The sequence below is a fragment of the Heloderma suspectum genome, chromosome 6 (genome assembly GCF_057233095.1).
Source record: "Heloderma suspectum isolate Gila_16-S chromosome 6, 16-S_ref, whole genome shotgun sequence".
Lineage (NCBI taxonomy): Eukaryota > Metazoa > Chordata > Lepidosauria > Squamata > Helodermatidae > Heloderma > Heloderma suspectum.
The window spans coordinates 113,988,761-114,013,205 of record NC_139463.1 but is presented as its reverse complement, the minus strand read 5'-3'; the positions used below and the strand labels follow the sequence as shown (position 1 = coordinate 114,013,205).

Below are 24,445 nucleotides of genomic sequence, written 5' to 3'. Positions count from 1 at the left end.
CGAAATTCTCTGCCATCCCTAATTATTTATCACACCTTCTCATGGGATAAAGCCCATCACATATCAGACAAATAGCTGCTGGAGGCTTTGTGCTATGTACCATTTAAAGTAGATTTTGTTGTTGCTGGTAACTTGAGAATGGCCTGCCAGTCCCCCGCCCCCTGTGGATCCCTACCGGGATGAGACTTATCTGGGGTGGATGTTCCGGATGGCGGCAGCTCCAGCACCATTTGCAGTCTGGTCGTGTGTGTGTGGGGTGTTTTTTTACATAGATGTGAAAGGCTATGTAAAGACTTACGTAGCCTATCACGTCTACAGCTGCCGCCATTTGCGTTCCTTATTTTTTGCCATCTTAGTCTATGGAAATATTTATGTAGAATAAGACAGCGAAAAGAAAGGGGAACACAAATAGCATAGTGGGTGCTATTTGCGTTCCTTTTTGATTTGCCGTTTTAGCCTACGTAAATATTTATACCGGCTTTGATTCGCTGGCTCCGCTCAGCTGGCGATATGGCTGGCCGCCATTGCTGTGCTGTATTGCTGGGGTAGGGTAAGTGAGTCTCTGGAGGCAAATGGCATAGTGGGCCCCATTTGCGGCCATAAAGGTGGTAGATTAGCCTAAATGCAGCCATTTACAGCTGCAATTAGGCTAATCTACCAGCTTTAAGGCTGCAAATGGCGCACACTACGCTATTTGCATCCGGAGACTCACTTACCCTACCCCAGCAATACAGCACAGCAATGGCGGCCGGCCATATCACCAGTTGAGCAGAGCCAGCAGCCGGCTCCACAGGATTGCCACAGAGCAGAGCGGGTCCGGACAGATTCCCGGGGGAGGGACAGATAGCCTCCTCTTGCTGTGGACCACCGGCCAGACCCGCAGGTAAGGGATTTGTACATCCCTAGCTTGAAGAAGATGGATCCTTGTCCCTCATGGCTTTTTAAATCTGGTAAGGAGGGAACAGATGGCTGAGCCAGGGAGGTGATAAATGCCTCAACCAAAAAAAGGCAGCTGCACCAATTATAATTTCCTGATGCATTTGAAGAAAACTCTTTAGCAAGGGAATCTCCTTGAGAGTATCCAGTCTTCCTTAGATGGGTCTTCCTTGGATGAGGAAAAGGAGAGAGAATGCTCCTGAGCAGTGTTTAACAGTTTGAGATTCCCCTCTACAGAGTTTTCTCAAAACATGTAGAGAACCTATAATTGGTGCAGCTGTCTTTTTTGGTTTTGGTCTTCAGAACTACAGTTTTTGTTTTGTTTTTTAAATCCCTATTGGTGTTGTTAGGGATGTTAAAGAATTCCGCCCTGGACTCAAATGAGGCTGGATTCTTTGGAATCTGGCCTCTGGAATCTGCAGCGGAAGGGATCACTTACCTCCACTCCAGGAGGATTTCAGGTGGAACAGCACACTGGCTCCGTACTGCTGGCAATACAGTAATGGCGACCGTCATTACTGTATCGCCAGCAGTACGGAGCCAGTGTGCGGCTCTGCAGAATCCTCTTGGAGCAGAGCCGCTCCGGAAGATTCTGGGGGAGAGGAATGGATCACCTCCCCCCCCCAGCGGAAAACAGAACAGAATGGAAGGTAAGTGTTCTGTCCATCCCTAGCTGTTGTTAGGTGATTAATGCCTCCTTGCAAGAGGGAGTGGTCCCAGGATGCCTGAAAGAGAGACCACTCCTGAAGAAAGCCTCCCTTTTTATGCTGGTTGCAAATGTTCCTTTCCTGGCCAAAGTCCTTGGGTGAGCGGTTGCCAACCAGATGATCTTGGATGAGATGGATTATCTGGATCCATTTCAGTCAGGGATCAAGCCAGGTTTTGGCATGAAAACAACCTTAGTGGCCCTGTACAATGATGTATGTTTGGAAAGAGACAGGGGGCATGCGACCCTGTTGATTCTCCTTGATTTCTCAGCAGTTTTTGTTACTATCAACCATGGTATCCTTCTGGGGTGTCTCTCAGAGATGGTAGTAGGGAGTATTGCATTGCAGTGGTTTCAATCCTACTTGAAACCACTGCAATGCTTTCAATACCTACTCCAAATAAATTTGCTTGGAGGATATTGCTCAGCCTTTCTCCAGCAAGGGTAGGGATGTACAAATCCCTTACCTTGCTGCCTGCGGGGGGTCCACTGGGGGGGAGGTGATCCATTCCTCCTCCCCCAGAATCCTCACTGGCAGGCACCATTCCATGTTGACTCCGCTGGGCTGCCGGCCACGTCCAAAGCCCCAGTGATACGGCCGCCATTGCCCTACCGCTGGCTGGACTGATGTACTGCAGACGCAAATGGTGTCTGGCATAGCGGACGCCATTTGCGTCCCTGTTTTTTCACACAATAGGCTATGTAAAGATTTACGTAACCTATCACATCAAATAGCAGAGACACAAATGGTGTAGCAGACGTCATTTGTGTCCACAGTCTGTCAGTCCAGCCAGCAATACGGCAATGGCGGCCATATCGCTGAGGCTTCAGAGCCGGCAGCAGGCAGGATCCAGCCAGTGAGGGACTTCATGAGGAGGTGGAGGTCGGAGATATGATCCTCCACAGAATTCAGGGGGGCAGATTCAATAGAAAACTTGCATTGCTTCCTATACATTTCCAAGACCAAGTCAAGGTGCAAGTTTTAACTAGGGATGTGTGAACATCACTTACCTTTTTGAAGGGGTGATTCGTGGGGGGGGGGGAGGCGCTCCACACCTCCCCCTGAAATCCTAACCCGTCCGGCTCCGCTCCACAGTAACTCCGGAGAGCCGCCGCCAGGTACATTCGCAGGTGTATGGAGCCTGCGGATGCAAATGGGGGCAGCTACGGCAGCCGCCATTTGCGTTCCTGTTCTTTTGCCGTGATAGGCTACGTAAATGTATTCCAAGTGCCTCTGAGGAAGGTTCAGAGGGTGGTAACAAGGGAGAGTGCCTTCTTGTTGGCCGCCCACCAAACGTGGAATGCTCTGTGGGATCTGTACTGGGACCAATGCTTTTCAACTTGTTAATAAATGATCTGCTATTAGGAGTGATCAGTGAAGTCGCCAAGTTTGCCATGACACCAAATTATTTAAGGTGCTTGGGGTTTAAAAAGGAAAGAAAAGGGATTATGAGGAGCCCCAAAAGGATCTCTCCAAACTTGGAGAATGGCATTGAAATGCCAAATGCGGTTCAGCGGTAAGCAAGTGTAAAGTGATGCATGTTGGGGCAAGAAATCCTAACTTCAAGTATAACCTTATGGAATCTAAGCTAGTAGTGACTGACCAAAAAAGAGATCTTGGGGTTATGGTGGACACTCAATGAAAATGCTGACACAGTGTGCGGCCGCTGTAGAAAAGGCCAACTCCATGTTAGGCATATTGTCGAGTTGGAAGTAGGGATGTACGAAAGTCACTTACCTTTTCACAGGGGTGATTCGCGGTGGGGGGGAGGCGCTTCACTTCTCCCCCCGAAGTTCAGGCGAGGGGGGGGAGGCGCCCCGCCCCGCCTCGCCCGGCTGAAATTCAGGCCGGTGGGGGAGGCGCCCCGCCTCGCTCGGCCGAAATTCAGGCTGGGGAGAAGTGCCCCGTCTCCCCAGCCGCGAAAGAAAAAGTGAAAAAAAAACACGTGATAGGCTACATAATGATTAACATAGCCTATCACGGCTAGATTTCCAAAGTCAGCCGTGATAGGCTACGTTAATCATCACGTAGCCTATCACGGGTGACTTTGGGAAAAAAAAAGCGCGTACGCAAATGGCGGCGGCCCATGGGCACCGCCATTTGCGTTCCTTATTTTGGCACGTCTAGTCTACGTAAAGATTTACGTAGACTACGGCGAAAATAAGGGAACACCATTTGCGTACGTGCTTTTTTTTTTCCAAAATCACCCGTGATAGGCTACGTGATGATTTACGTAGCCTATCATGGCTGACTTTGGAAATCTAGCCGTGATAGGCTACGTAAATCACCCCATAGCCTATCACGGGTGTTTTTTGTTTATTTTTTGTTTATTTTTTTATTTTGTAATGGCAGTGGCAGCAGCCAGTCGGGAGACTGGCCGCCGCCCCCACCCCCGACGAAACGCCACCAAACCGCCGCCGGGACCCGCCGCCGAGAGGGACATTCGGGCACGGTAAGTCCCATCCCGGGGGGGGCGGGGGGCCAGCGGAGAATTTCCCCAATACTTTCGGGGGGCCGAATGCCTCAGCGCTCGGCCTCCCGAAGTTTTGTGGAGAAATTCTCCGCCATCCCTAGTTTGGAAGAAGTGCAGAAAAGGGCAACTAAAATGATCAATGGGCTGGAGCATCCCCCCTATGAGGAAGGTTACAGTGGCTGGGATTGTTTAGCTTAGAAAAAAGGAGGGTAAGGTGAGACATTATAGAAGTCTACAAAATTATGCATGGTGTAGATAATGTGGATCGAGAGACATTTTGATCCCTCTCTCCTAATAGTAGAACCTGGGGTCATCCCATGAAGTTGATTGGTGGGAGATTCAAGACATATAAAAGGAAGGCCTTCTTCACACAGTGCATAGTTAGACTGTGCAACTTGCTACCAAAAGATGCAGTGATGGGCACCAATGGGCTTAGACACATTCCTGGAGGAGAAGGCTGTAAATAGCTACTAGTCCTGATAGCTATGTCCTACCTACCCCCAGTAGGAGAGGGAGTATGCCTGTGTACACCAGTTGCTGGAGAACAAGGGGGAGAGGGCGCAGTTGCACTCATGTCCCCCTTCTGGGTTCCTGATCAACAGGAGTTTGGCCACTCTGTGAACAGATTGCTGGACTAGATAGACCCTTGGTCTGATCCTGCATGGCTCTTCTTATGTGCTTTCCTCCCTGAGGTCCACCTGGCCCCAGCATTGTCATATTTTTGGTGCCAGGTTAAGGCTTGCCTCTACTCCAACGCATCTGATGGCATATGACGAGGCTTTCAATGTCAGATGTTTACTGGGAGAGGTACAACAATGTAATAAACTTGGGGAGGTGGTGAAGACACCTTTCTGAGGCACTTCTGAAGCCTTGGGACCAGCGAGGACCCAAGTTCCTTCCCATGCTGAATTTCTGAACTGCCTTGTATTCAAATTTGCCTTGAATTTGTTCCTTATCCAAAGTGAATGCAAAGCCCTGCTAAGCATTTTTCAAAGCCAGACTCAAATAAACTGCACTGCAGTAGTCAAGAGTGAACTTGACAAAGGCATGAATGATGGCAACTGAACTATGTCTACAAGAAAGCTTCTCACCTTTATTTTTAATGATTGTTAATCAGGCAATATCTATTCACTCAGTTTGAAGGAGCAAGCCACGTTTGAACTTTTCACTAAGCAGGATATTTAAGCCTCATCTTGGGAAGGTGTCTTTCTATTTAGATCCTGACACAACCACCCTGAATGGCTATCCAGAATGCATTTTAAGCTGTACTTGCTGAATGTGTTTAGAATTATCTGGGGCAAATCATCTCTCTCTCTCTCTCTCTCTCTCTCTCTCTCTGTGTCACACACACGACGTACCAAATTCTTTCTTCTTCAGCAGCTTCCTCTCACACACGATTTACCAAACCATTCAATCACATTAGAAATATTGAAGGAAATTAATCTTGATTTATGTCGGATTGTATATCCATATTGCAACATTTTGGACTTTTGTAGATGAGACTTTTAACACACCACTTTACCACTGCTTCTGTTGCTGTATTCTTTGTAGGATAAAGACTGAATCTGTACACATAAGTTTTTGTTTTCTTTTGTTTCCTTCTCTGACATTTTTACACGTTCCACTAGATAATCCCTAGGTGGCTCTGTATTTTAGCAGAATTTCACAACTACACTAGCATTTTATGCTCTCATTCCCGCAAGTGCTGGATTTTTCCTGGTTAAAACAAAGCCAAACCCTGTGAAAATGCTTGGAAGCACAAGAGAGCCCCTGGAGGAGGATGACTTCATCTAAAGCACCGGAAAACGACCGTGAGTGAGGAATGGCAAGGGATGTATAAGAATTGCATTCCTCTTCACAAACCATGCAAACATATCCTGTTAGCAACCCTGGACGTGAATACAAGCAGAACACAATTTTCGGAAAATTTCTGCAATTTCCTAAACTTGCATTCATGTCCAAAATTGTGCACTTGTGAAAATGCACACTTCCAAAACTGTGCATTTGTGCACTTGCTCACTTGTGCTTGTGTGAACTTGTGCAAATGCACATTTATGCAAATCTCTCCAAATCCACATTTTCACACTTTAGGCTATATTGCGGGAAAGGCAAATTTTTGGTTGGGAAAAATACACATTTATAAAAATGCATATCTTTTAATTGGGAAAATTTGTGCACTTTGAAAAATGCACATTTTTACCAGTCAAAGATGTGCATTTTTCCTGATCAGGGGCGGGGGGGGGGAAGACATTTGTGTTTGGGAATGCACACGAGTCAATACAACCTTTGAGGAAGAATTTGCAAACTTCAAGAGAGAGTTCAGAGAGCCTCAGCAGTCATAAATATTGCATGCTTGTCCATCCCTAGGAATGGGGACCGCTCAAAAAAGCCTCACTGAGAAAAGCCGTCTACGTTTGATGAATCTGAAGATTATGTTTCTTCTTACCTTCTTGATCTGAAATCTTCCCTTCTGGACATTGTACACAATCATAGCAGCAAAATGGCTCCCCCTCTTTCACTTTCTTGCTAGAACCAGGCTGACAGCGCTTGGTACACAGAGAAACAGGCTGCACCTAATCCAAGAATGAAAGAAGACTGTCATCCTGTCCAGGCATTCCAGAAAGGGTAACAGAGGGAGAAGGGGTGCTTCAGCCCCACCCCTCTTGTCCATCATTCAGTCCTCACTGGGGTGGGGACAGTGACTGTCTGCAGTGGGGAGCCTCCTTTCTCTCTGGGGGTTCTCGAGGGATGCACGAACTCCCCATGTCCCGTTCCACACCTCAGATGGTCCACAGGCGCACACTGAGTGGCACACAGCCTCCCGACTCCGGTTGTGCTGCCATTTTATGTGAAGATGGGAGGCAGCATGGCCTTTTTCGTAAATCCTCATTTGTGCAAATGGCAGCTGTAAAGCAGCCATTCACACAAGATTACAGGTGTAAATGGACCATTGATGCCTGTAATCAGGCGTAAATGGCCACCTTGTGGCCGCCATTTGCACAAATGGGAATTGATGAAAAAGACTAACCGGCCATTTTGTGGCTTGGCGAGGGATCATGTATCCCTCTGCTTGCCTGGCTTGGCCACACTGAGCTGGACAAGCACGGCGATCCACAGACTTGTCTCCAGGGCACCAAGCCCATGATTTCTCACCAGGCCTCGAGTCCCAGCCGGACTCCCGCAACATCCCTAGGGTTCCGCATATAAGCCAGAATGCTGAAGAATCATGAGGTAACTACACATGTGGGGCTTTTCCAGATCAGAAAGCATGAGAAGCCAAGGAGACTGCAGAGCAATGGAGAGATGTATAATAGAATAGAAAAGAAAAAAACACACCTTAGGCACCCTCATAACAAATAGGTAAGCTCAGAAACACCAACTAAAGACATTCTAATGTGCCCTGAGGCTGACAGAAAAATGGAAGCCTCTTTTGTGGGGAAGAAAGATTTTAGAAAATTGGAGGACAGATTTTGGCACAACACTACCATCCATTTTGTCCCATTTGATGCAGGGACAGGGAACGGAAAGCCAGTGTGGTGCAGTGGCTGGAGTGTTGGGCCAGGACTTGGGAGATCTGGGTTCTAGTCCCCACTCAGGCATGAAGCTCACTGGGTAACTTTGAGCGAGTCACAGACTCTCAGCTTAGCCGACCTCACAGGGATGTTGTGAGGATAAAATAGGGAGAAGGAGGACCATGTGAGGTGCCTTGTAAGGGGACTGTAGGGTGGGATAAAAAAATAACAATCATAAGAAATAACATCCTCCTTCCCATGAGCCAGTTGTGGCCCCGGGAAGCTTGGCATGCAGCCCCGGGGATCCCTCCTTTCTCCTCCTGGGATTCTGTGCTGGCTGTGGACGTAGGTGCTTTGCACTCTCCCCAGCTGGCATAAAAAAGGAGCAAATTGCAGGTGCTGGGATTATGATCTGGATCAGGGCCACAGCATGATAGGGCAGGATGGTTTTCTTGCTTTGTCCCCTGCTGTGGTCCCAATCTGGATCAGATCAGCCATGCCTGCAATTTGTATGAGAAATTTGAGCAAATGGGTTTATTTTCCTAATGCAAAGAGCTGGTGCTGGGGACCCAACCTGGATCAGTACTGCAGTGGGGACCAAAACGATAAAGTTCCTCTAACGCCCCTCCCCCCAGGGTACACATGCAGTTCTGGACCCAAGTGCTTGACATTTTCATTAGGAGAAACAACCCACAAAAATACCTTGGTTAGAATCAATTGGGCATTTCTGCCCCCACTGATTCCTTCACGCTCTGCCGATTCCCTTCTGCAAGGGATGGGTCCTGCCAATTCCACTGCGCATGCAGGACCCACCACTTACACCAGGGAGATTTAGCGCTTCCTAGGGGAAGACCTGAAGCAAGCAGAAATGCTCGTTATTACAAAGAGGCCTCCTTCCAGAAACAACATTTTCCCCTCATTTCCAATGCATGTGAATTGCTCGGCGTTACCTATAAGAATTACAAAACAACAACAACAACAACAATGCCATAAAAAAAAATAAAACAGCCACATAAAAACATAATCGGTTGAGCATAAGACAGTTGGGAGTGGGGGTGGCAAAAGTACCGCATTGGAGTCTGCCCCAAGTTATCCAACAGGATTTTTTTTTCTAATGCAAATTGCAGGCATGGGGTGGGGCGGGATGATCCGGATCAGGACTTCAATCAAGATAGCAGTGTTAAAGCCTGCCTACCCCACTCATCAGACCCCTATCTGGATCAGGACACCAGCACCTGCAGTGTGTGTGTGTGTGTGTGAGAGAGAGAGAGAGAGAGAGGGAGGGAGGGAGGGACGGAGAGTGAGAGAGTGTGTGCGTGTGTGAGAGAGAGACAGAGACAGACACACACACACACAGAGGGGGGGATATGTGGAAAGTATGTGGATGTGTGGATGCTACCACCAAAGGAGGAAGGGAGACAGGGAGGGGAAGGAAGGGGAGGAATAGGAAACTACTAAAGGCTACAGAGATCCTAAGGCTAGCTATGGCCATGTGTTAACTAACTGCAACGCTGCCCCCTTCCTGTAACTCGCAGATGAGGTTGCAATATTCCCAACATAACCAGAACCAAAGAATAACCAAGGATGCAGTAACACACCTGAGCTCAGGAAGACCTTGTCAGTTTAGCAAGGCTGAACTTGAGCAGGAAGGCCTTCGTAGTCCTTTCTGCCCAGAGGGATCCAGTGGCCAGCCCACATGGTTTTCACTGAGAAGGCTGTCACAGGAAGTTCAGTGGTTCATGGTATAGGCCAGTCAGCCACTCATGGGTTCCAGCAGCTACTGAGAATGTGGTAGTGGGCGCTTGCGCATGGGAACATTCTACACTGATTCTACAACAGCTGTACTTGTTGCCAATTTTTTGCCAGACACAGTTCAAATGTTGACAATTTCCTTGGAAGCCGTAAGTGGTCCAGCAGACATGAGGGACTGTCTCCTCTTGTTCCAACCTGACCACTGCCTAAGAACAATGAGAGTGGCCCTTCTTTGTGTCCCCATCTGTGGCTGAGGCATGACTGGATTGGATATGAGAAATGGATTTCTCAGTGGCTGCATCCAGATCGTGGAATAACTTTGTGACTGAGACATGTTTGCCCCCTTCTCCTACTGTATTTCTCTCCAAACGGTTAAAACTTTCCTCTTTTGGCAAGCAGTTGTCTAACTGGGCAGATTATTTTTGCATGGAAGTTCCTCATTTTGAAATGTTTTTAGCTTCTGACCCTCCTTCCCTTTTTATGTGGATGTTTTCTGGGGGGGGGGAGTTATTCTGTTTTTACGTCTTGTGAGTAACCCTGGGTGATATAAATGCATTGGAAGAGTGAGTTATGCATTTTCTGACTGGACAAAGGAAAGATCGATTGTATTTAATTTATATTTTAGATTTATTCCAACCAGTTGTAAGGAATGAAATTGCAAGCACAGGAACCAGGCCAGAAATGCGTGGAGATTCAGTCATATCCATCTACTCTTTGTCTTTTAGTTAACAGTCATTTTTTTTAAAAAAAAAAAATTGCTTCATCATTGTCCAGTGAAATCAATTTTACACAAGTTTGCATAATTTGAGAATTAACTAAGAAAATTGGCTATATAGTTCCTGACGAAGACTATCCTTAGTTAAAATGGAAACAGGACCCTACCTGGTTAAACCAAGTGTGCCATATTATGGCATCCCCACTCAAGGTGAAAACTTGGTCTGGAGGAGCCTGGGGGTCCACGCTCCCAACTTGCACACGATGAAAGGATTGGTTGGAGAAAACAATCCAGTTAATGATATCAAATCCAGCTACTGACCTCCCATCCTGGTCAAATGAAATTTTGTCCCCAGAACTGTTGTTAAATGAGACACCTCTCAGAAAGTGATGGAGCTAGATGGAGAAGGAAAAGGTAAGAGTTTAGAAAAGGCTTCCGTTGGATCTTTCAGACTAAGTCCTAATGGCAGCAGCAGAAAGATTATTTGGTTTTTGATATACTGAGGAAAGATGTGCCAACTCTTAATGACTCAGAAATATCAGGTGAAACTAGGTTAGCCATGAACATTAAAACAGTGCGCGCTGTTCATATAATAAATTCACAGATCAAGAAGGAAAACGGAGAACCAAGATTGAAGTGTGGACTATTCTTCCATTTCTAGCTGCTGCGCACAGGAAGTATGATGACAACGTGAGCACTGGAAGAGCTGGGGAAGCAGTTCATTGTCCAGATTGAGGGCTGATGTTACGGAGCTCTGCCACAGGAGGATGTTGAGCCCATTACCTGCCACATCTGTGGATTCTGCAGCGTCAGCTCCACTGTTCCTCTGTGTTTCAGTCTAGATGAGAACATGGCTTGTAGAGCATGGGCCACAACATAGACAGCATTGTAGATGGTGTAACTGTGGGCAGTCATGCTCATTTCAAAAAACGATCCAGGAAGGCTTTCCAACCTCTCCTCTCCAGTGCAAATGTCCCCAGTCACCGAGCCCACAGCTAGATTTGGGAACACACATCCAAAGGCCTGTTGCCAGAAATTCATGATAAAACCATCTCCTGTTGTTCTGGAAATGGTTGTGCTCTCAACAAATGTCTTGAATCCTGGTGGGTCATTGGAGTGAGTTGCAAAGGACAAGGCACCATGGAGCATATCTGTATCCCAATCCCTTTGATAAACTACCGAAACAAGTTCTATCTGGGATGTCAATATCCACACTTTTCCATTAGATGAATTTGTCATGAATTCCTGCTCTGATAAATATGGAAACCATCTCAAAAATAATATTGAATTAGAATCCCCATAGAAAATAATTACGTTAGCTTTGCTGTTTATCACTTTATCCCGTATTTTTGCCCCCTGTTGTATCATATCTTTAAGTCCAGTGACAAAACCATATCTGGGCATTCTTTCTATTAAGGCAAAACAGACACCACTCTTGGAAAACAGTGGAACTACAATTTGGAGAAACCTTTCTCCATTGTCATTAGCCATAATACCTACTGCAATCCATATCCACCTGAAATGGAGAAGCAAAGATAGAATCCCTGTATACTGAAGGCTTTCATTAGGGGTCATCTGGTAGAAGGAAAGGCGTGAGGTTTGATCATTCAGCACTGGAGGAGAACCATATATGAGCTAAAGAGAGATTCAAGTGGAAGAGAGACAGTAAGTGCATTCACCCAGTAGTTTCAAATCAGTTAATTCATTATGACAAAAGGCTTACAACTAGGGATGGGCATACAAGCAAAAATTGGAGCTCAAAGCTGGTTCCCTCTCATATACGCATAAGACTGTGATCGTTATTTTTTTTTCTTTTTGCATGAAAATTCTGGATATTTTTGCCTGTATTTTCCCTAACGTATGGATCAAGTGTGTTCATCCTTGAAATGTACACATTCTTCTCCCATGGATTAAACCATGCAATGTTGTCGATCACAAGCTGAATATGAGCCAACAATGTGATGTGGCTGCAAAAAAGGTAAATGCCATTTTGGGCTGCATTTATAGAAGCATAGCTTCCAAATCCCGGAAAGTACTAGTTCCCCTCTACTCAGCACTGGTTAGGCCTCATCTGGAGTACTTTGTCCAGTTCTGGGCACCACACTTTAAGAAGGATGCAGACAAACTGGAGAGGGTTCAGAGGAGGGCAACAAAGATGATCAGGGGGCTGGAAACAAAGCCCTATGAGGAGAGACTGAAATAACTGGGCATGTTTAGCCTTGAGAAGAGAAGGCTGAGGGGAGATAGGATAGTGCTCTTCAAGTACTTGAAAGGTTGTCACAAAGAGGAAGGCCAGGATCTCTTGTCCATCATCCCAGAGTGCAGGACATGGAATCATGGGCTCAGGTTACAGGAAGCAAGATTCCGGCTGAACTTCAGGAAAAGTTCCTGACTGTTAGTAGGGATGTACGAAAGTCACTTACCGGGTCTCGCAGCTTGCTTCGCGGTGGGGGGGAGGTGCTTCGCTTCTCCCCCCGAAGTTCAGGCCGGGGGGGGGGGAGGCTTCCCGTCTCGCCCAGTCAAAATTCAGGCCGGGGAGAAGTGCCCCGTCTCTCCGGCCGCGAACTTCAAAAGAAAAGTAAAAAAAAAAAAAAGCCCCATGATAGGCTACGTAACGATTTACGTAGCCTATCACGGCTAGGTCTGCAAAGTCAGCCGTGATAGGCTATGTTAATCGTCACGTAGCCTATCACAGGTGACTTTGAAAAAAAAAAAAGCGCGTATGCAAATGGCGGCCCCCATAGGGAGCCGCCATTCGTGCTCCTTATTTGGTCCCTGTAGTCTACATAAATCTTTATGTAGACTACAGGGACCAAAAAAGGAACGCGAATAGCGGTTCCCTATGGGGGCCGCCATTAGCCGTACACGTTTTTTTTTTTTTAAGTCATCCGTGATAGGCTACGTGACGATTAACGTAGCCTATCACGGCTGACTTTGCAAATCTAGCCGTGATAGGCTACGTTAATCGTTACGAAGCCTATCACAGGGGCATTTTTTTTTTTTTACTTTTCTTGTAATGGCGGCGGTGGTGGCAGCCGGTCGAAAGACCGGCTGCTGCCCCCACCCCTGACGAAGGCCTGCCGAACCGCCGCTGGGACCTGCCGCTGGGAGGGACATTCGTGAAAGGTAAGTCCCATCCTGGGCGGGGGGACGGGGTGGCGGGGGGGTGGCGGAGAATTTCTCCCTGAACAACCTTCGGAGGACCGAATGCGTTGGCGCTCGCCCCCCCGAAGTTTCGGGGAGAAATTCTCCCCCATTCCTACTGTTAGAGCAATACGACAATGGAACCAATGACCTAGGGAGGTGGTGGGCTCTCCCACACTGGAGGCATTCAAGATGAGGCTGGATAGCCACCTGTCAGGGATGCTCTGACTTGGATTCCTGCATTGAGGAGGAAGTTGGACTTGATGGCCTTATAGGCCCCTTCCAACCCTTCTATTCTATGATTTCATGATTCTATGTTTATGTGTATTTGTAGAAAATACTCATTTCTTCATACGCATTTTTCAAATGTATGCATGGAGTCGAAAACATTTTTTTGGTTCACAAATCACATTGCAGACATGCCAATGTATGGAGTTCGACCACAGAATGTGCTTTAGTCCAGGAGTTCAGTCCAGGAGGTGCAAAATGGATGAATCCTGATTTTAAAAGCAAGCTAAATGGAACTGAATTGAATTTCTCAAATATACCTACTTTATGGCAACCGCATATGGTAAGTTTATCTTATTCCCATACTAAATATATGTATTTCATTTATACTGCACCTTTCCTCCAGCCTACTTGGAATGGAGGAGGTGCTGTGGAAATGTCCTGGGGTCTATTTCACTCCAAACATACAATATGGGCAAATAGAGGCCCCCACAGTGCTCAGTAGAGCCCCCCTCCCGCCACCCCATCCACTCAGTGTTGGCATTTGCGTTTCCTGGCTTCTGTGCAGTTTTCTTCCCCATTCTAAACAGTTGAAATTCCTCTCCAAAGGATTTGTTCCTGGTAGGCATGTCAGAGAATTCCACGACAGATCTCGGTGAGGCCGAATGCCAGTGCATTTGGCCCCCCGACAACCATTGTGGAACTGGTCCCGCTCCCCTCAACCCACAAAAGGCATGTGGGACGAAGAGCCCACTGCCCCCACCCCATGAAAGGTGTGCGAAACGGAGCACTTACCTGCTCCCGTCCGCACTGCTGTGCGAATTGCGGCCGTCCTGTAAATACTTACATATGTAAATACTTACATAGCCTATCACAGCTAACGCAGGGATGCCATTTGCGCCATTTGCATCCCTGCGGAGGCTGTGATAGGCTATGTAAGTATTTGCGTAGCCTATCATGGCGGGGGGGGGGGAAACCCCAGCGTACGCAAATGGCGGCGGCTACCGCCATTTGCGTATGCTGGGGTTTTCCCCCTGCCATGATAGGCTACATAAATTTTTACGTAGCCTATCACGGTGAAAGAAAGGGATGCAAATGACGGCAGCTACGACAGCCGCCATTTGCATCCCTGCAGGGCTGCCCAGCGGCCGGATGTCTGGCTGCGGGTGGCCGGAGTCGGCTGGTGGCTCCGCGGCTTGGCCGCGGAGCGGAGCTGGCCAGCCAGGATTCCAGGAAGAGGCACAAAGCGCCTCCCCCCTTGGCAAAGATTCCGGGGGGAGGGACGGAGTGCCTTCCCCCCCAGTGGAACCCGGCGAAGCCAGGTAAGCGCGGTTTCGTACACCCCTAGAGTAAAAACATTAAGCTACGGTCTGCTGTTTTTTGCATGACTGGACCCTTCCCTTTTGCCTTTGGCCCAAGACATCATTGGAATGTGGCCTCTGGGAGCTTCTCCGAGACTGCATTTCTCTTTGGGTTGAAAGAGATTCCTGACCCCTGCTTGAACACATTGTGATGAAGCCATCCAAGCAATCATGTTTTGTAGCAGCTAGACAATCAGGAGCAGGGAGAGACAGATTAAAGAAAACCTGCCCCCCTTTCCCCAAAGAGCTGCTGCTTTCCATTCAACTGTCTGGGGTTCTGCTGTGGCATATCCAAGAGTTGACTGGTTAATTAACTCCAGTTGTCTCTTCCATCCTGTGGACTTCATTTCTCAGTGAAGGAGAGGATAAAAGCAGAGCTGGTCAGGTCAGTGGGAGGACCCCGGTAGAGATGACCTTGAGGGGGCGACTGCCTCTTTGGAATGCCATTTTGGAGAACCATGAGTACAGGGGCACCCTCCTGGGGGCTGGAAGTGTAGCTGGGGGTTCTAGTGCCTTGGACGCGAGGGAGAGGCTGAGTGACGGACCCAACCACAGTGAGAGTGTGGGTAGGTGGGGGATACTGCCGATCACCACTAGAACTGCAAGGTGGGAGTTCGGGGTGGGAGGGGAAAAGAAGTGCGGTACTAAGCTAACTGCTGAGTGCCTCTGGTAGGGCACTGGATGAATGTCCTTGCCATATACTGACCTGTTAAACCGCTTTCTCAAAAGACTGGATAAACAACCAGGTTTTCCCTGGTTGTTGCTATGTCTATCGGGGGTGGGCAGAAGTAAGATTTCCAGATGTTTTAGACTACAACTCCCAGAATCTCCTGCCAACATGGCCAATGCTCAGAAATGCTTGGAGTTGAAGTCCAAAACATCTGGAACTCTACTTTCTACCAACCCCCGATAGACATAGCAACAACCAGGGAAAACCTGACATCTAGTATTTGAGACTGCCCCTTATGCGGGAGTGTTTCCTCACAGGAGCACTGTTGTCCCCAGAAGGACCTGCAGGCAACTGTGGCCTTAAGAAGGCTGGCAGGCCCAGAACTTTCAGAGGCTCCACTCCTCATGGTTGCTAGATAGAGCTCTTTGTCATGGACCACCAGTTCTCTGTGTGGACGGGAAAACAGGCAAAAGAGTATGCTCACATTTCATTTTGCCCTTCCCTTCTCGTGGCCTTCTGTACTGTCACCCAGTGGGAGTATGGGACCCACCCCCTGCCCCCTGCTTTCTTCTTCAAATGAGCCTTCATAATCTTTGGGCTAGTTTGTGGGGTAAGTTATTAGCAGTGGGGTGGGTATCCCCAAAAGAAAAGTGACAGCGAACAAGGTTTAAAGTTTTACTGAAGAAAAATGCAGATGGGAAAATAACTTGGAATACATGCATACACAAACAACAAACAAGAAACCATATTAGCAATAGGGTAATAAAACAAGCAGGAATACATGTATCCAGCTACCCTAACTAGATAGTGCTTCTGTTTTACCAGGTTGCTTAGCAAAGCAATATCTTTCAGCATGGGTGGATTCCCTACCTGTCATTCCATGGGGGAATCTGCCCATGGGGGGAAAGCAATCCATCCCTCCCCCCAGAATCCCTCCAGACCAGATCCACTCTGCATCGATTCTGTGGAGCCGGCTGCCAGCTCCGCATTGCTGGCAAATGTCGATACTGCAGGCAGCCATTGCCGTGCCATATCATTGTCTAAATAAGTCTCCGGATGCAAATGGCATAGTGGGCACCCTTTGGGGCCATAAAGCTGGTAGATCAGCCTAAATGCAGCCATTTACAGCTTCATTTAGGTTAATCTACAAGCTTTACAGCTGCAAATGATGTCCACTACGCCATTTGCATCCCTGTTTTTGATGTGATAGGCTGTGCAAATATTTCCTCTCTTCCCCTGACCTTCTGTTGAACCTTCTGCTCTCTAATATAGTCCTAATCACTATATTCTAAATTAACTTTTGGCCTATAAACTATTACCCTTTTGGCTGAAAATGACTAGCGCACGTGCACACACCCACACACGCACACACACACAAACAAACCTCATAGTATCCTAAAACCAACAAAATACAAAAATTGGGGGACAGTTCTGTTCCTTCACATCCCCTCCTTCATCTCACCAACTGAGAAATAGAGTTCACCATAGTCTGGGTCCCTTCGGTCCATGGTGATCAGTCCCTCGTGTAAATTCCTGTCCTTTTATATATGGTGTGAATTTATCTACCCTTACCCTTAAAGGGTCCGTTGTTATTTCAGTAGCCTCGTGCTCTCTATACAACAAATAGAAACCATGTTACACCCACTTTAAAGGAACTGCACTGACTGCCAATACGCTTCTGGTTTGAGTTCAAGGCATTAGAGATGGCATTTCAGTCATTAAATGGCTTAGGATCTTGTAGGGATGGACAGAAGTCCCTTACCTAGTCCCGCAGCTTTTTTCGGGGGTGGGGGGAGGCGCTCCATTTCTCCCCCCGAAAATCTTTATGTAGACTACCCGTGCCCAAATAAGGAATGCAAATGGCGGCGCCCATGGACGCCGCCATTTGCGTACGTGCTTTTTTTTTTTTTTTCAAAGTCAGCCGTGATAGGCTACGTAAAGATTTACGTAGCCTATCACGTGTTTTTTTTTTTTACTTTACTTGGGAATGGCGGCAGCGGCAGCCGGCCGGAAGACCGGCCGCCACCGCCACGGAAACGCCACCGCAACACTGCCAGGACCCCCACTGCAAGGAACATTCGTGCGAGGTATGTCCCATCCCGGGTGGGGTGGGGGTGTTGGAGAATTTCCCAACCAATTTCAGGGGGCCGAATGCATTGGCATTCGGCCTCCTGGAGATTCGTGGAGAAATTCTCCGACATCCCTAGGATCTTGACACTTGAGGGAGTGCCTCTCCCTGTATTTGTTGTTGTTGTTCAGTCGTTAAGTCGTGTCCAACTCTTCGTGATCCCATGGACCATAGCACGCCAGGCCTCCCTGTCCTCCGCTCTCCCAGAGTGTCCTCAAGTTCATATTCTTTGCATCGGTGATGCTATCTAGCCATCTCATCCTCTGCCATCCCCTTCTCCTTTTGCCTTCAATACTTCCCAGCATCGGGGTCTTTTGCAGTGATTTTCTCTTTGCATTTAGTGGCCAAAATATTTGAGCTTCAGCTTCAGTATCTGTCCTTCCAATGAGCAGTCACAGTTGATTTCCTTTAAGATTGACTGATTTGAATAGGGATGTACGAAAATTCCACCACAGATCTTGGGGAAGCTGAATGCCAGCACATTCAGCCCCCCTGAAATCGGTGGTGGAACGGCCTGCCCCCCCCACCCCCCCGGGACGAGACTTACCTTGGGTGGAACTTCCTGGCAGCCGCGGCTCCGGCGGTGGCTCCGGCGGCAGCTCTGGCGGCAGTGTGGCAGCGGTGACAGCACCAGCAGCCGCCCCCGCCATTTCCAGTAAAAAAGAAAAAAAAACTCGTGATAGGCTATGTAAAGATTTATGTAGCCTATCAAGGCTAGTTTTTTTTTTAAAAAAAAAAAACGTGATAGGCTACCTAAATGTTTACGTAGCCTATCACAGCTGACTTTTTAAAAAAACAAACAAACCACGCGTACCCAAATGGCGGCGGCCATGGCTGCCGCCATTTGCATATGCGCGTATTTTTTTTTTAAGTCAGCCGTGATAGGCTACATAAACATTTAGGTAGCCTATCACGGCTGACTGCAGGGATGCAAATGGCGATGGTTACAGCTGCTGCCATTTGCGTCCCTGCTAGCCAGCAGCAGGATGTCTGGCTACTGGCGGAGCCAGCCGGCAGCTCCGTAGAATCCCTGCAAAGCACAGCCAGCCATCCAGGATTCCGGGGGCGGGGGGAGGAACGGAGCACCTCCCCTCCCGGCAAGGATTCCGGGGGGAGGGACAGAACGCCTCTCCCCCAACCATAAAAATAATCCGCGAAAGGTAAGTGCCTTTTGTACATCCCTAGATTTGAACTCCTTGCAGTCCAGGGGACTCGTAAGAGACTTCTCCAGCACCACAGTTTGAAAGCATCAGTTCTTCAGTGCTCAGCCTTCCTTATAGTCCAGCTCTCACAGCCATACGTTACTACAGGGAAAACCATAGCTTTGATTAGACGGACCTTTATCGGCAAGGTGATGTCTCTACTTCTTAATATGCTGTCTCGGTGTGCCATAGCTTTCCTCCCAAGGAGCAAGCGTCTTTTAATTTCAAGGTTACAGTCACCGTCTGCGGTGATCTTGGAGCCCAAGAAAGTAAAATCTGTCACTGCTTCCATTTGTTCCCTTTCTATATGCCAGGAAGTAATGGAGCCAGATGCCATGATCTTCGTTTTTTTAATGTTGAGTTTCAAACCAGCTTTGGCACTCTCCACTTTCACCCTCAACAAGAGGCTCTTTAGATCTTCTTCGCTTTCTGCCATTAGGGTGGTATCGTCTGCATATCGAAGGTTGTTGATAATTCTCCCAGCAATCTTAATTCCGACCTGACTCATCCAACCTGGCATTTCTCATGATGTACTCTGCATATAAATTAAATAAGCAGGGCAATAATATGCAGCCTTGTCATACTTCTTTCCCAATTTTGAACCAATCGGTTGTTCCATGTCCGGTTCTTACTGTTGCTTCTTGACCCTCGTACAGGTTTCTCAGGAGACAGGTAACGTGGTCTAGTACTCCCATCTCTTTCAGAATTTGCCAGAGTTTTTGTGATCCACACAATCAAAGGCTTTCACGTAGTCAATGAAGCAGAAATAGATGTTTTTCTGGAATTCTCTTGCTTTCTCCATGATCCAGCGAATGTTGGCGATTTGATCTCTAGTTCCTCTCCCTCTTCGAAACCCCGCTTGTACTTCCAGTAGTTCTCGGTTCACATGCTGCTGAAGCCTAGCTTGTAGGATTTTGAGCATAACCTTGCGGGCATGTGAAATGAGCGCAATTGTGCAGTAGTTTGAACCCTCTTTGGCATTCCCAAATTCCCTTAATTGGCTTTGGAATGTAAACTGACCTTTTCCAGTCTTGTGGCCACTGTTGAGTCTTCCAAATTGGTTGGCATATTGAGTGCAGCACTTTAACAGTATCATCTTTTAGGATCTTAAATCGCTCAGCTGGAATACTGTCATCTCCACTAGCTTTGTTGTTAGTAATGCTTCCTAAGGCCCACTTGACTTCACTCTCGAGGATGTCTGGCTCAAGTTCAGTGACCTCACTATCATGGCTATCAGGGACATTCAGATCTTTCCTGTATAGTTCTTCTGTGTATTCTTTCCACCTCTTCTTAATCTCATTCTTTCTTTTTCAAAGTCACCCGTGATAGGCTACGTGATGATTTACGTAGCCTATCATGGCTGACTTTGAAAATCTAGCCGTGATAGGCTGCGTAAATCATTACGTAGCCTATCACAGGGCTTTTTTTTTTTCCTTTTGAAATTCACAGCCGGGGAGACGGGGTGCTTCTCCCCGGCCTGAATTTCGGCCGGGCAAGGTGGGAAGCCTCCCCCCTGGCCTGAATTTCGGGGGGAGAAGCGAAGCGCCTCCCCCCCCACCACGAAGCAAGCTGCGAGACCAGGTAAGTGACTTTCGTACATCCCTAAATTCTCATCTGCTTCTGTTAGGTCCCTGCCTTCTTTGTCCTTTATCATGCCCGTCTTTGCACAAAACATCTTCAGCTGAGTGTCCTTTCAGTAGGGATGTCAGATAATTTCTCCACGAATCTCGGGGAGGCCGAATGCCAGTGCATTCGGCCGCCCGAAATTGGTGGAGAAATGGTCTGCCACCCCAACACCCATCCCCCCAGGATGGGACTTACCTTGTTCGAATGTCCCTGGCGGCAGCGGCTCCAGCAGCAGTGGTTCAGTGGCAGTGGTGGTGGTGGTGGCAGCCGGTCTTCTGACCAGCTGCCGCCGCCGCCATTTCCAAGTAAATAAAAACACTCACACAAACAAACGTGATAGGCTACGTAAATCTTTACGTAGCCTATCACGGCTAGATTTTAAAAAACACCGTGATAGGCTACGTAAATGTTTACGTAGCCTATCACGGCTGACTTTGGAAAAAACAAAGGCGCGTACGCAAATGGTACATTTTTTGTACATTTGCAAAAATTTTGTACATTTGTACATTTTTGTACATTTTGTACAAATTGTACATTTGCAAATGTACGCAAATGGCCCATGGGCGCCGCCATTTGCGTTCCTTATTTTGGCATGTGTAGTCTACGTAAACATTTATGTAGACTACGGCGAAAATAAGGGGAATGCTATTTGCGTTCCCCTTATATTTGCCGTAGTCTACGTAAATGTTTACGCAGACTAGACATGCCAAAATAAGGAACGCAAGTGGCGGTGCCCATGGGCGCCGCCATTTGCGTATGTGCTTTTTTTTCTTTTTTCAAAGTCAGCCGTGATAGGCTACGTAAACATTTATGTAGCCTATCATGGCTGACTGCAGGGACGCAAACGGCGGCATCTACGGCCGCTGCCATTTGCGTCCCAGGAGGAGAGGAGGTTTCGTGGCCGGAGGGACGGGGCGCCTCCCCCCCACCCATAATTTTGGCAGGGAGGGACGGGACTCCTCCCCCCCAGCCAGAATTTCAGGGGGAGGGACGGAGCGCCTCCCCCCCACCGCGAAGCAAGCTTCGGGATCAGGTAAGGGACTTTCGTCCATCCCTACCTTTCAGCTTTGGCCCAGCTGCTTCACTCTTTCTGGTGCTAATTGGAAATACTCTCTGCTCTTCCCCAGTAGTATATTGCACATCTTCCAAGCTGACGGGCTTATCTTCCGGCGTCATCGCTTTTAGCTTAGTGATACGGTCCATGAGGTGTTCTTGGCAAGAATACTGGAGTGGGTTGCCATTTCCTTCTCCAGTGGACCACATTTTGTCAGAACTCTCCTCCATGACCGGTCTGTCTTGGGTGGCCCTGCACGGCACAACTTATGGCTTCACTGAGTTACACAAGCCCCCTCACCACAACAAGGCAGTGATCGATGAAGGGGAGGCAGTGATCCATGAAGGGGTCTCCCTGTATACATGTGCCCAAATATTAAGATCTGCTGAGGGGATCGCCTCTGCATCTCATTATTGGGATCTGTACACTCTGAAGAGATGCAGGAGGTCGCCTTCTAGGCTGTGGCACCCGAGTTGTGGAATGCCCTCACTGCAGACCCCCTGCTGGTGCTGACATTGGTGTCATTTTGTGACCAGGTTAAGACCTGGATCTTCATGTAGGCTATGGGGGCTTTATGAACTGTAGCTTAGTTTATATTTATTTTCTTGCGTTACTAATGTCGGACTTTGGAATTTTACTTTTGTTCTGCACAGCTACATTTGCTATACGTCCCTTTGATTCCAGTGGATCTCTCTCGAAATATGACAAAGTTTGGATCCAGCACATTATCTCCAGTTCACCTGTTGCTGTCTCTGAGGCACAATATAAAAACTGAAGAAACAAGGAAATACGAAAGTTTTGCGAAATGCTCATGGTCCACATTCACACTGGTACACACATCCTACCTGTGGAATCTTATAGCTTTCCAAGATAGTTGCCACGTGGAGCAAGATCTGTGAGTCCAGACCCCCAATAACTGCAATGGTGTTATTCTGGTCACATTTATAGTTGGGAACATATCTCTTCAGTGTGGATATGAGTTGCATTGTGGCATAATAAGTCCAGCGTTCACTGAAATAGCTGTCATCGATGTGGAAGCCCAAGGTGAGATTGGGCAAGAGCTGAGGGTTTTCATTGATCTCCTTTACTGCAAATGCCAAGGCCAGGATGTGCTGGTAATTCTTAGGCACCACACTAGAATAAAAGTTGCATTCTATATCAGAAGGATATCTAACACTTTGAAATCATTATGACTGTAACTGTTATTTATTACTGTTGCTGAGAATAATAATAGTCTTTATTTATGCAGTATCTTGTATAAATATTACAAACAAACAAATAAATAAATAATGAACTGTCATCCTTGATAGTATATGCATATACTTCATATGTATATTCTCATTGCATCTGATGAAGTGGACAATGTTCACGGAAGTTTATGGCAGAAAAAATGTGTAAGTCTTTAAGATTCCTTGTTGTTTTTGCTGCAACACAACTTCCCCTCTAGATATCATTCTTGAAGTACTCTTCAGCATAAGGTTGACTAAAGTAAGAAATAAAACTACCAAAAATATTGGTGCCCATCCTCAAAATACAACATTTTCTATACTTTATGTGTAAGGTTAGTAATGGACGCGTTACTCACCTGGTTCCAGTCCGGGGCATCCATGGTGGGGGGAAGCGATCTGTCCCTCCCCCCGAAATCTTCCCCAGCTGGCTCCGCTCCATGGCAAGGCTGCGGAGCCGATGGCCGGGGCCGGCCGCAGATGGATGTCTGGCTGTTGCCAGGCTGCTACGGCTGCAAATGGTGGCCGTCGTAGCAACCGCCATTTGTGTCCTTTCATTAGGCCATGATAGGCTACGTAAGTATTTACTTAGCCTATCACGGCAAAAGGCAGGGACCCAAATGGCGGTTGCTACGCCATTTGCATCTCTGCCTTTTCCCTTGGTAGGCTAGGTAAATACTTATGTAGCCTCTCACGGCAAAGAGCAGGGGCGCAAATGGCGTAGCGGCCACCATTTGTGCCCCTGCTCTTTGCCGTGATAGGCTACGTAAGTATTTATGTAGCCTATCATGGCCTAATGCAGGCATGCAAATGGTGGCCGCTATGACGGCTGCCATTTGCGGCTGCAGAAGCCCGACGGCGGCTGAAAGATGAGCTATCGCTGCATCTGCTGCCACCACTGCATCCGCCACCACATCTGCTGCCAGGTAGGTCCATCCCGGGGGGATTTCAGGGGGTGGCGCAGGGGGAAGGCCATTCTGCCATGGACTCCAGGGGGCTGAATTCCAAAGAATCCAGCCTCACTGGAGTCCATGGTGGATTTCTGCAGTATCCCTAGGTGAGGTACCAATTTAGTGAAAGCTTACTGATATCCGTCAACTTCATTCAAAGGTCCTTCTTCACATATACAAATATACAGGCTCATTCCAATACATTCTACTTCTGTATTTTAAGCGTTTATCACCAGCTGTCTTATGAATAAACTTCCAAGAAAGTCAAATCAAGCAGAGTAAGCAGGAAATTATCTGTTTTATTATCATGAATCATGATAGTAAAGATTCCAGATAAAATCATTATACTCAGGTGAAACCACATAAAAATCAATATACACAATTTATTATTTCCTGAAATAATAAATCAGCATTTCAAATTAAAATACATGCAACATATTATATGTTAATGTGCCTCTTTCCATGACATAAAGGTGCCCTTTGGGGGCCAAACCCCTCCCAGCAAAACATGATCCTGTGCTTCCTCCTTGCTAAGGATGCTGAGTTCTCAAAGCCCTCATCCATTTCAGGCTCTGGAGTTCCACAGTCCTCTGAGCATGCCTAAAAATGACACCCCCTTTGCAAAATGTGAACTGCTGGCAGAATTCAGTTGTAGGTCTGGCCTGAAGTGCCATCAATGTGTGGGTGACACTCAGCTTTATTCTCATTTCCCTCTAATGGTCCTTGGGAGGCTGTTGAATGCCTGAACCGGTGTCTGGGGT

The 24,445-nt window shown here is 47.5% G+C and overlaps 1 long non-coding RNA gene across 1 annotated transcript; it reads left to right on the top strand.

Moving 5' to 3' along the window:
- Positions 1-13,099: 13,099 nt before the first annotated feature.
- LOC146342605 (uncharacterized) lies at positions 13,100-23,035 on the top strand. The gene is made up of 3 exons (XR_014784146.1): positions 13,100-13,221; positions 13,657-13,810; positions 22,162-23,035. It is a non-coding gene; the product is annotated as an uncharacterized LOC146342605 (long non-coding RNA).
- Positions 23,036-24,445: the final 1,410 nt, after the last annotated feature.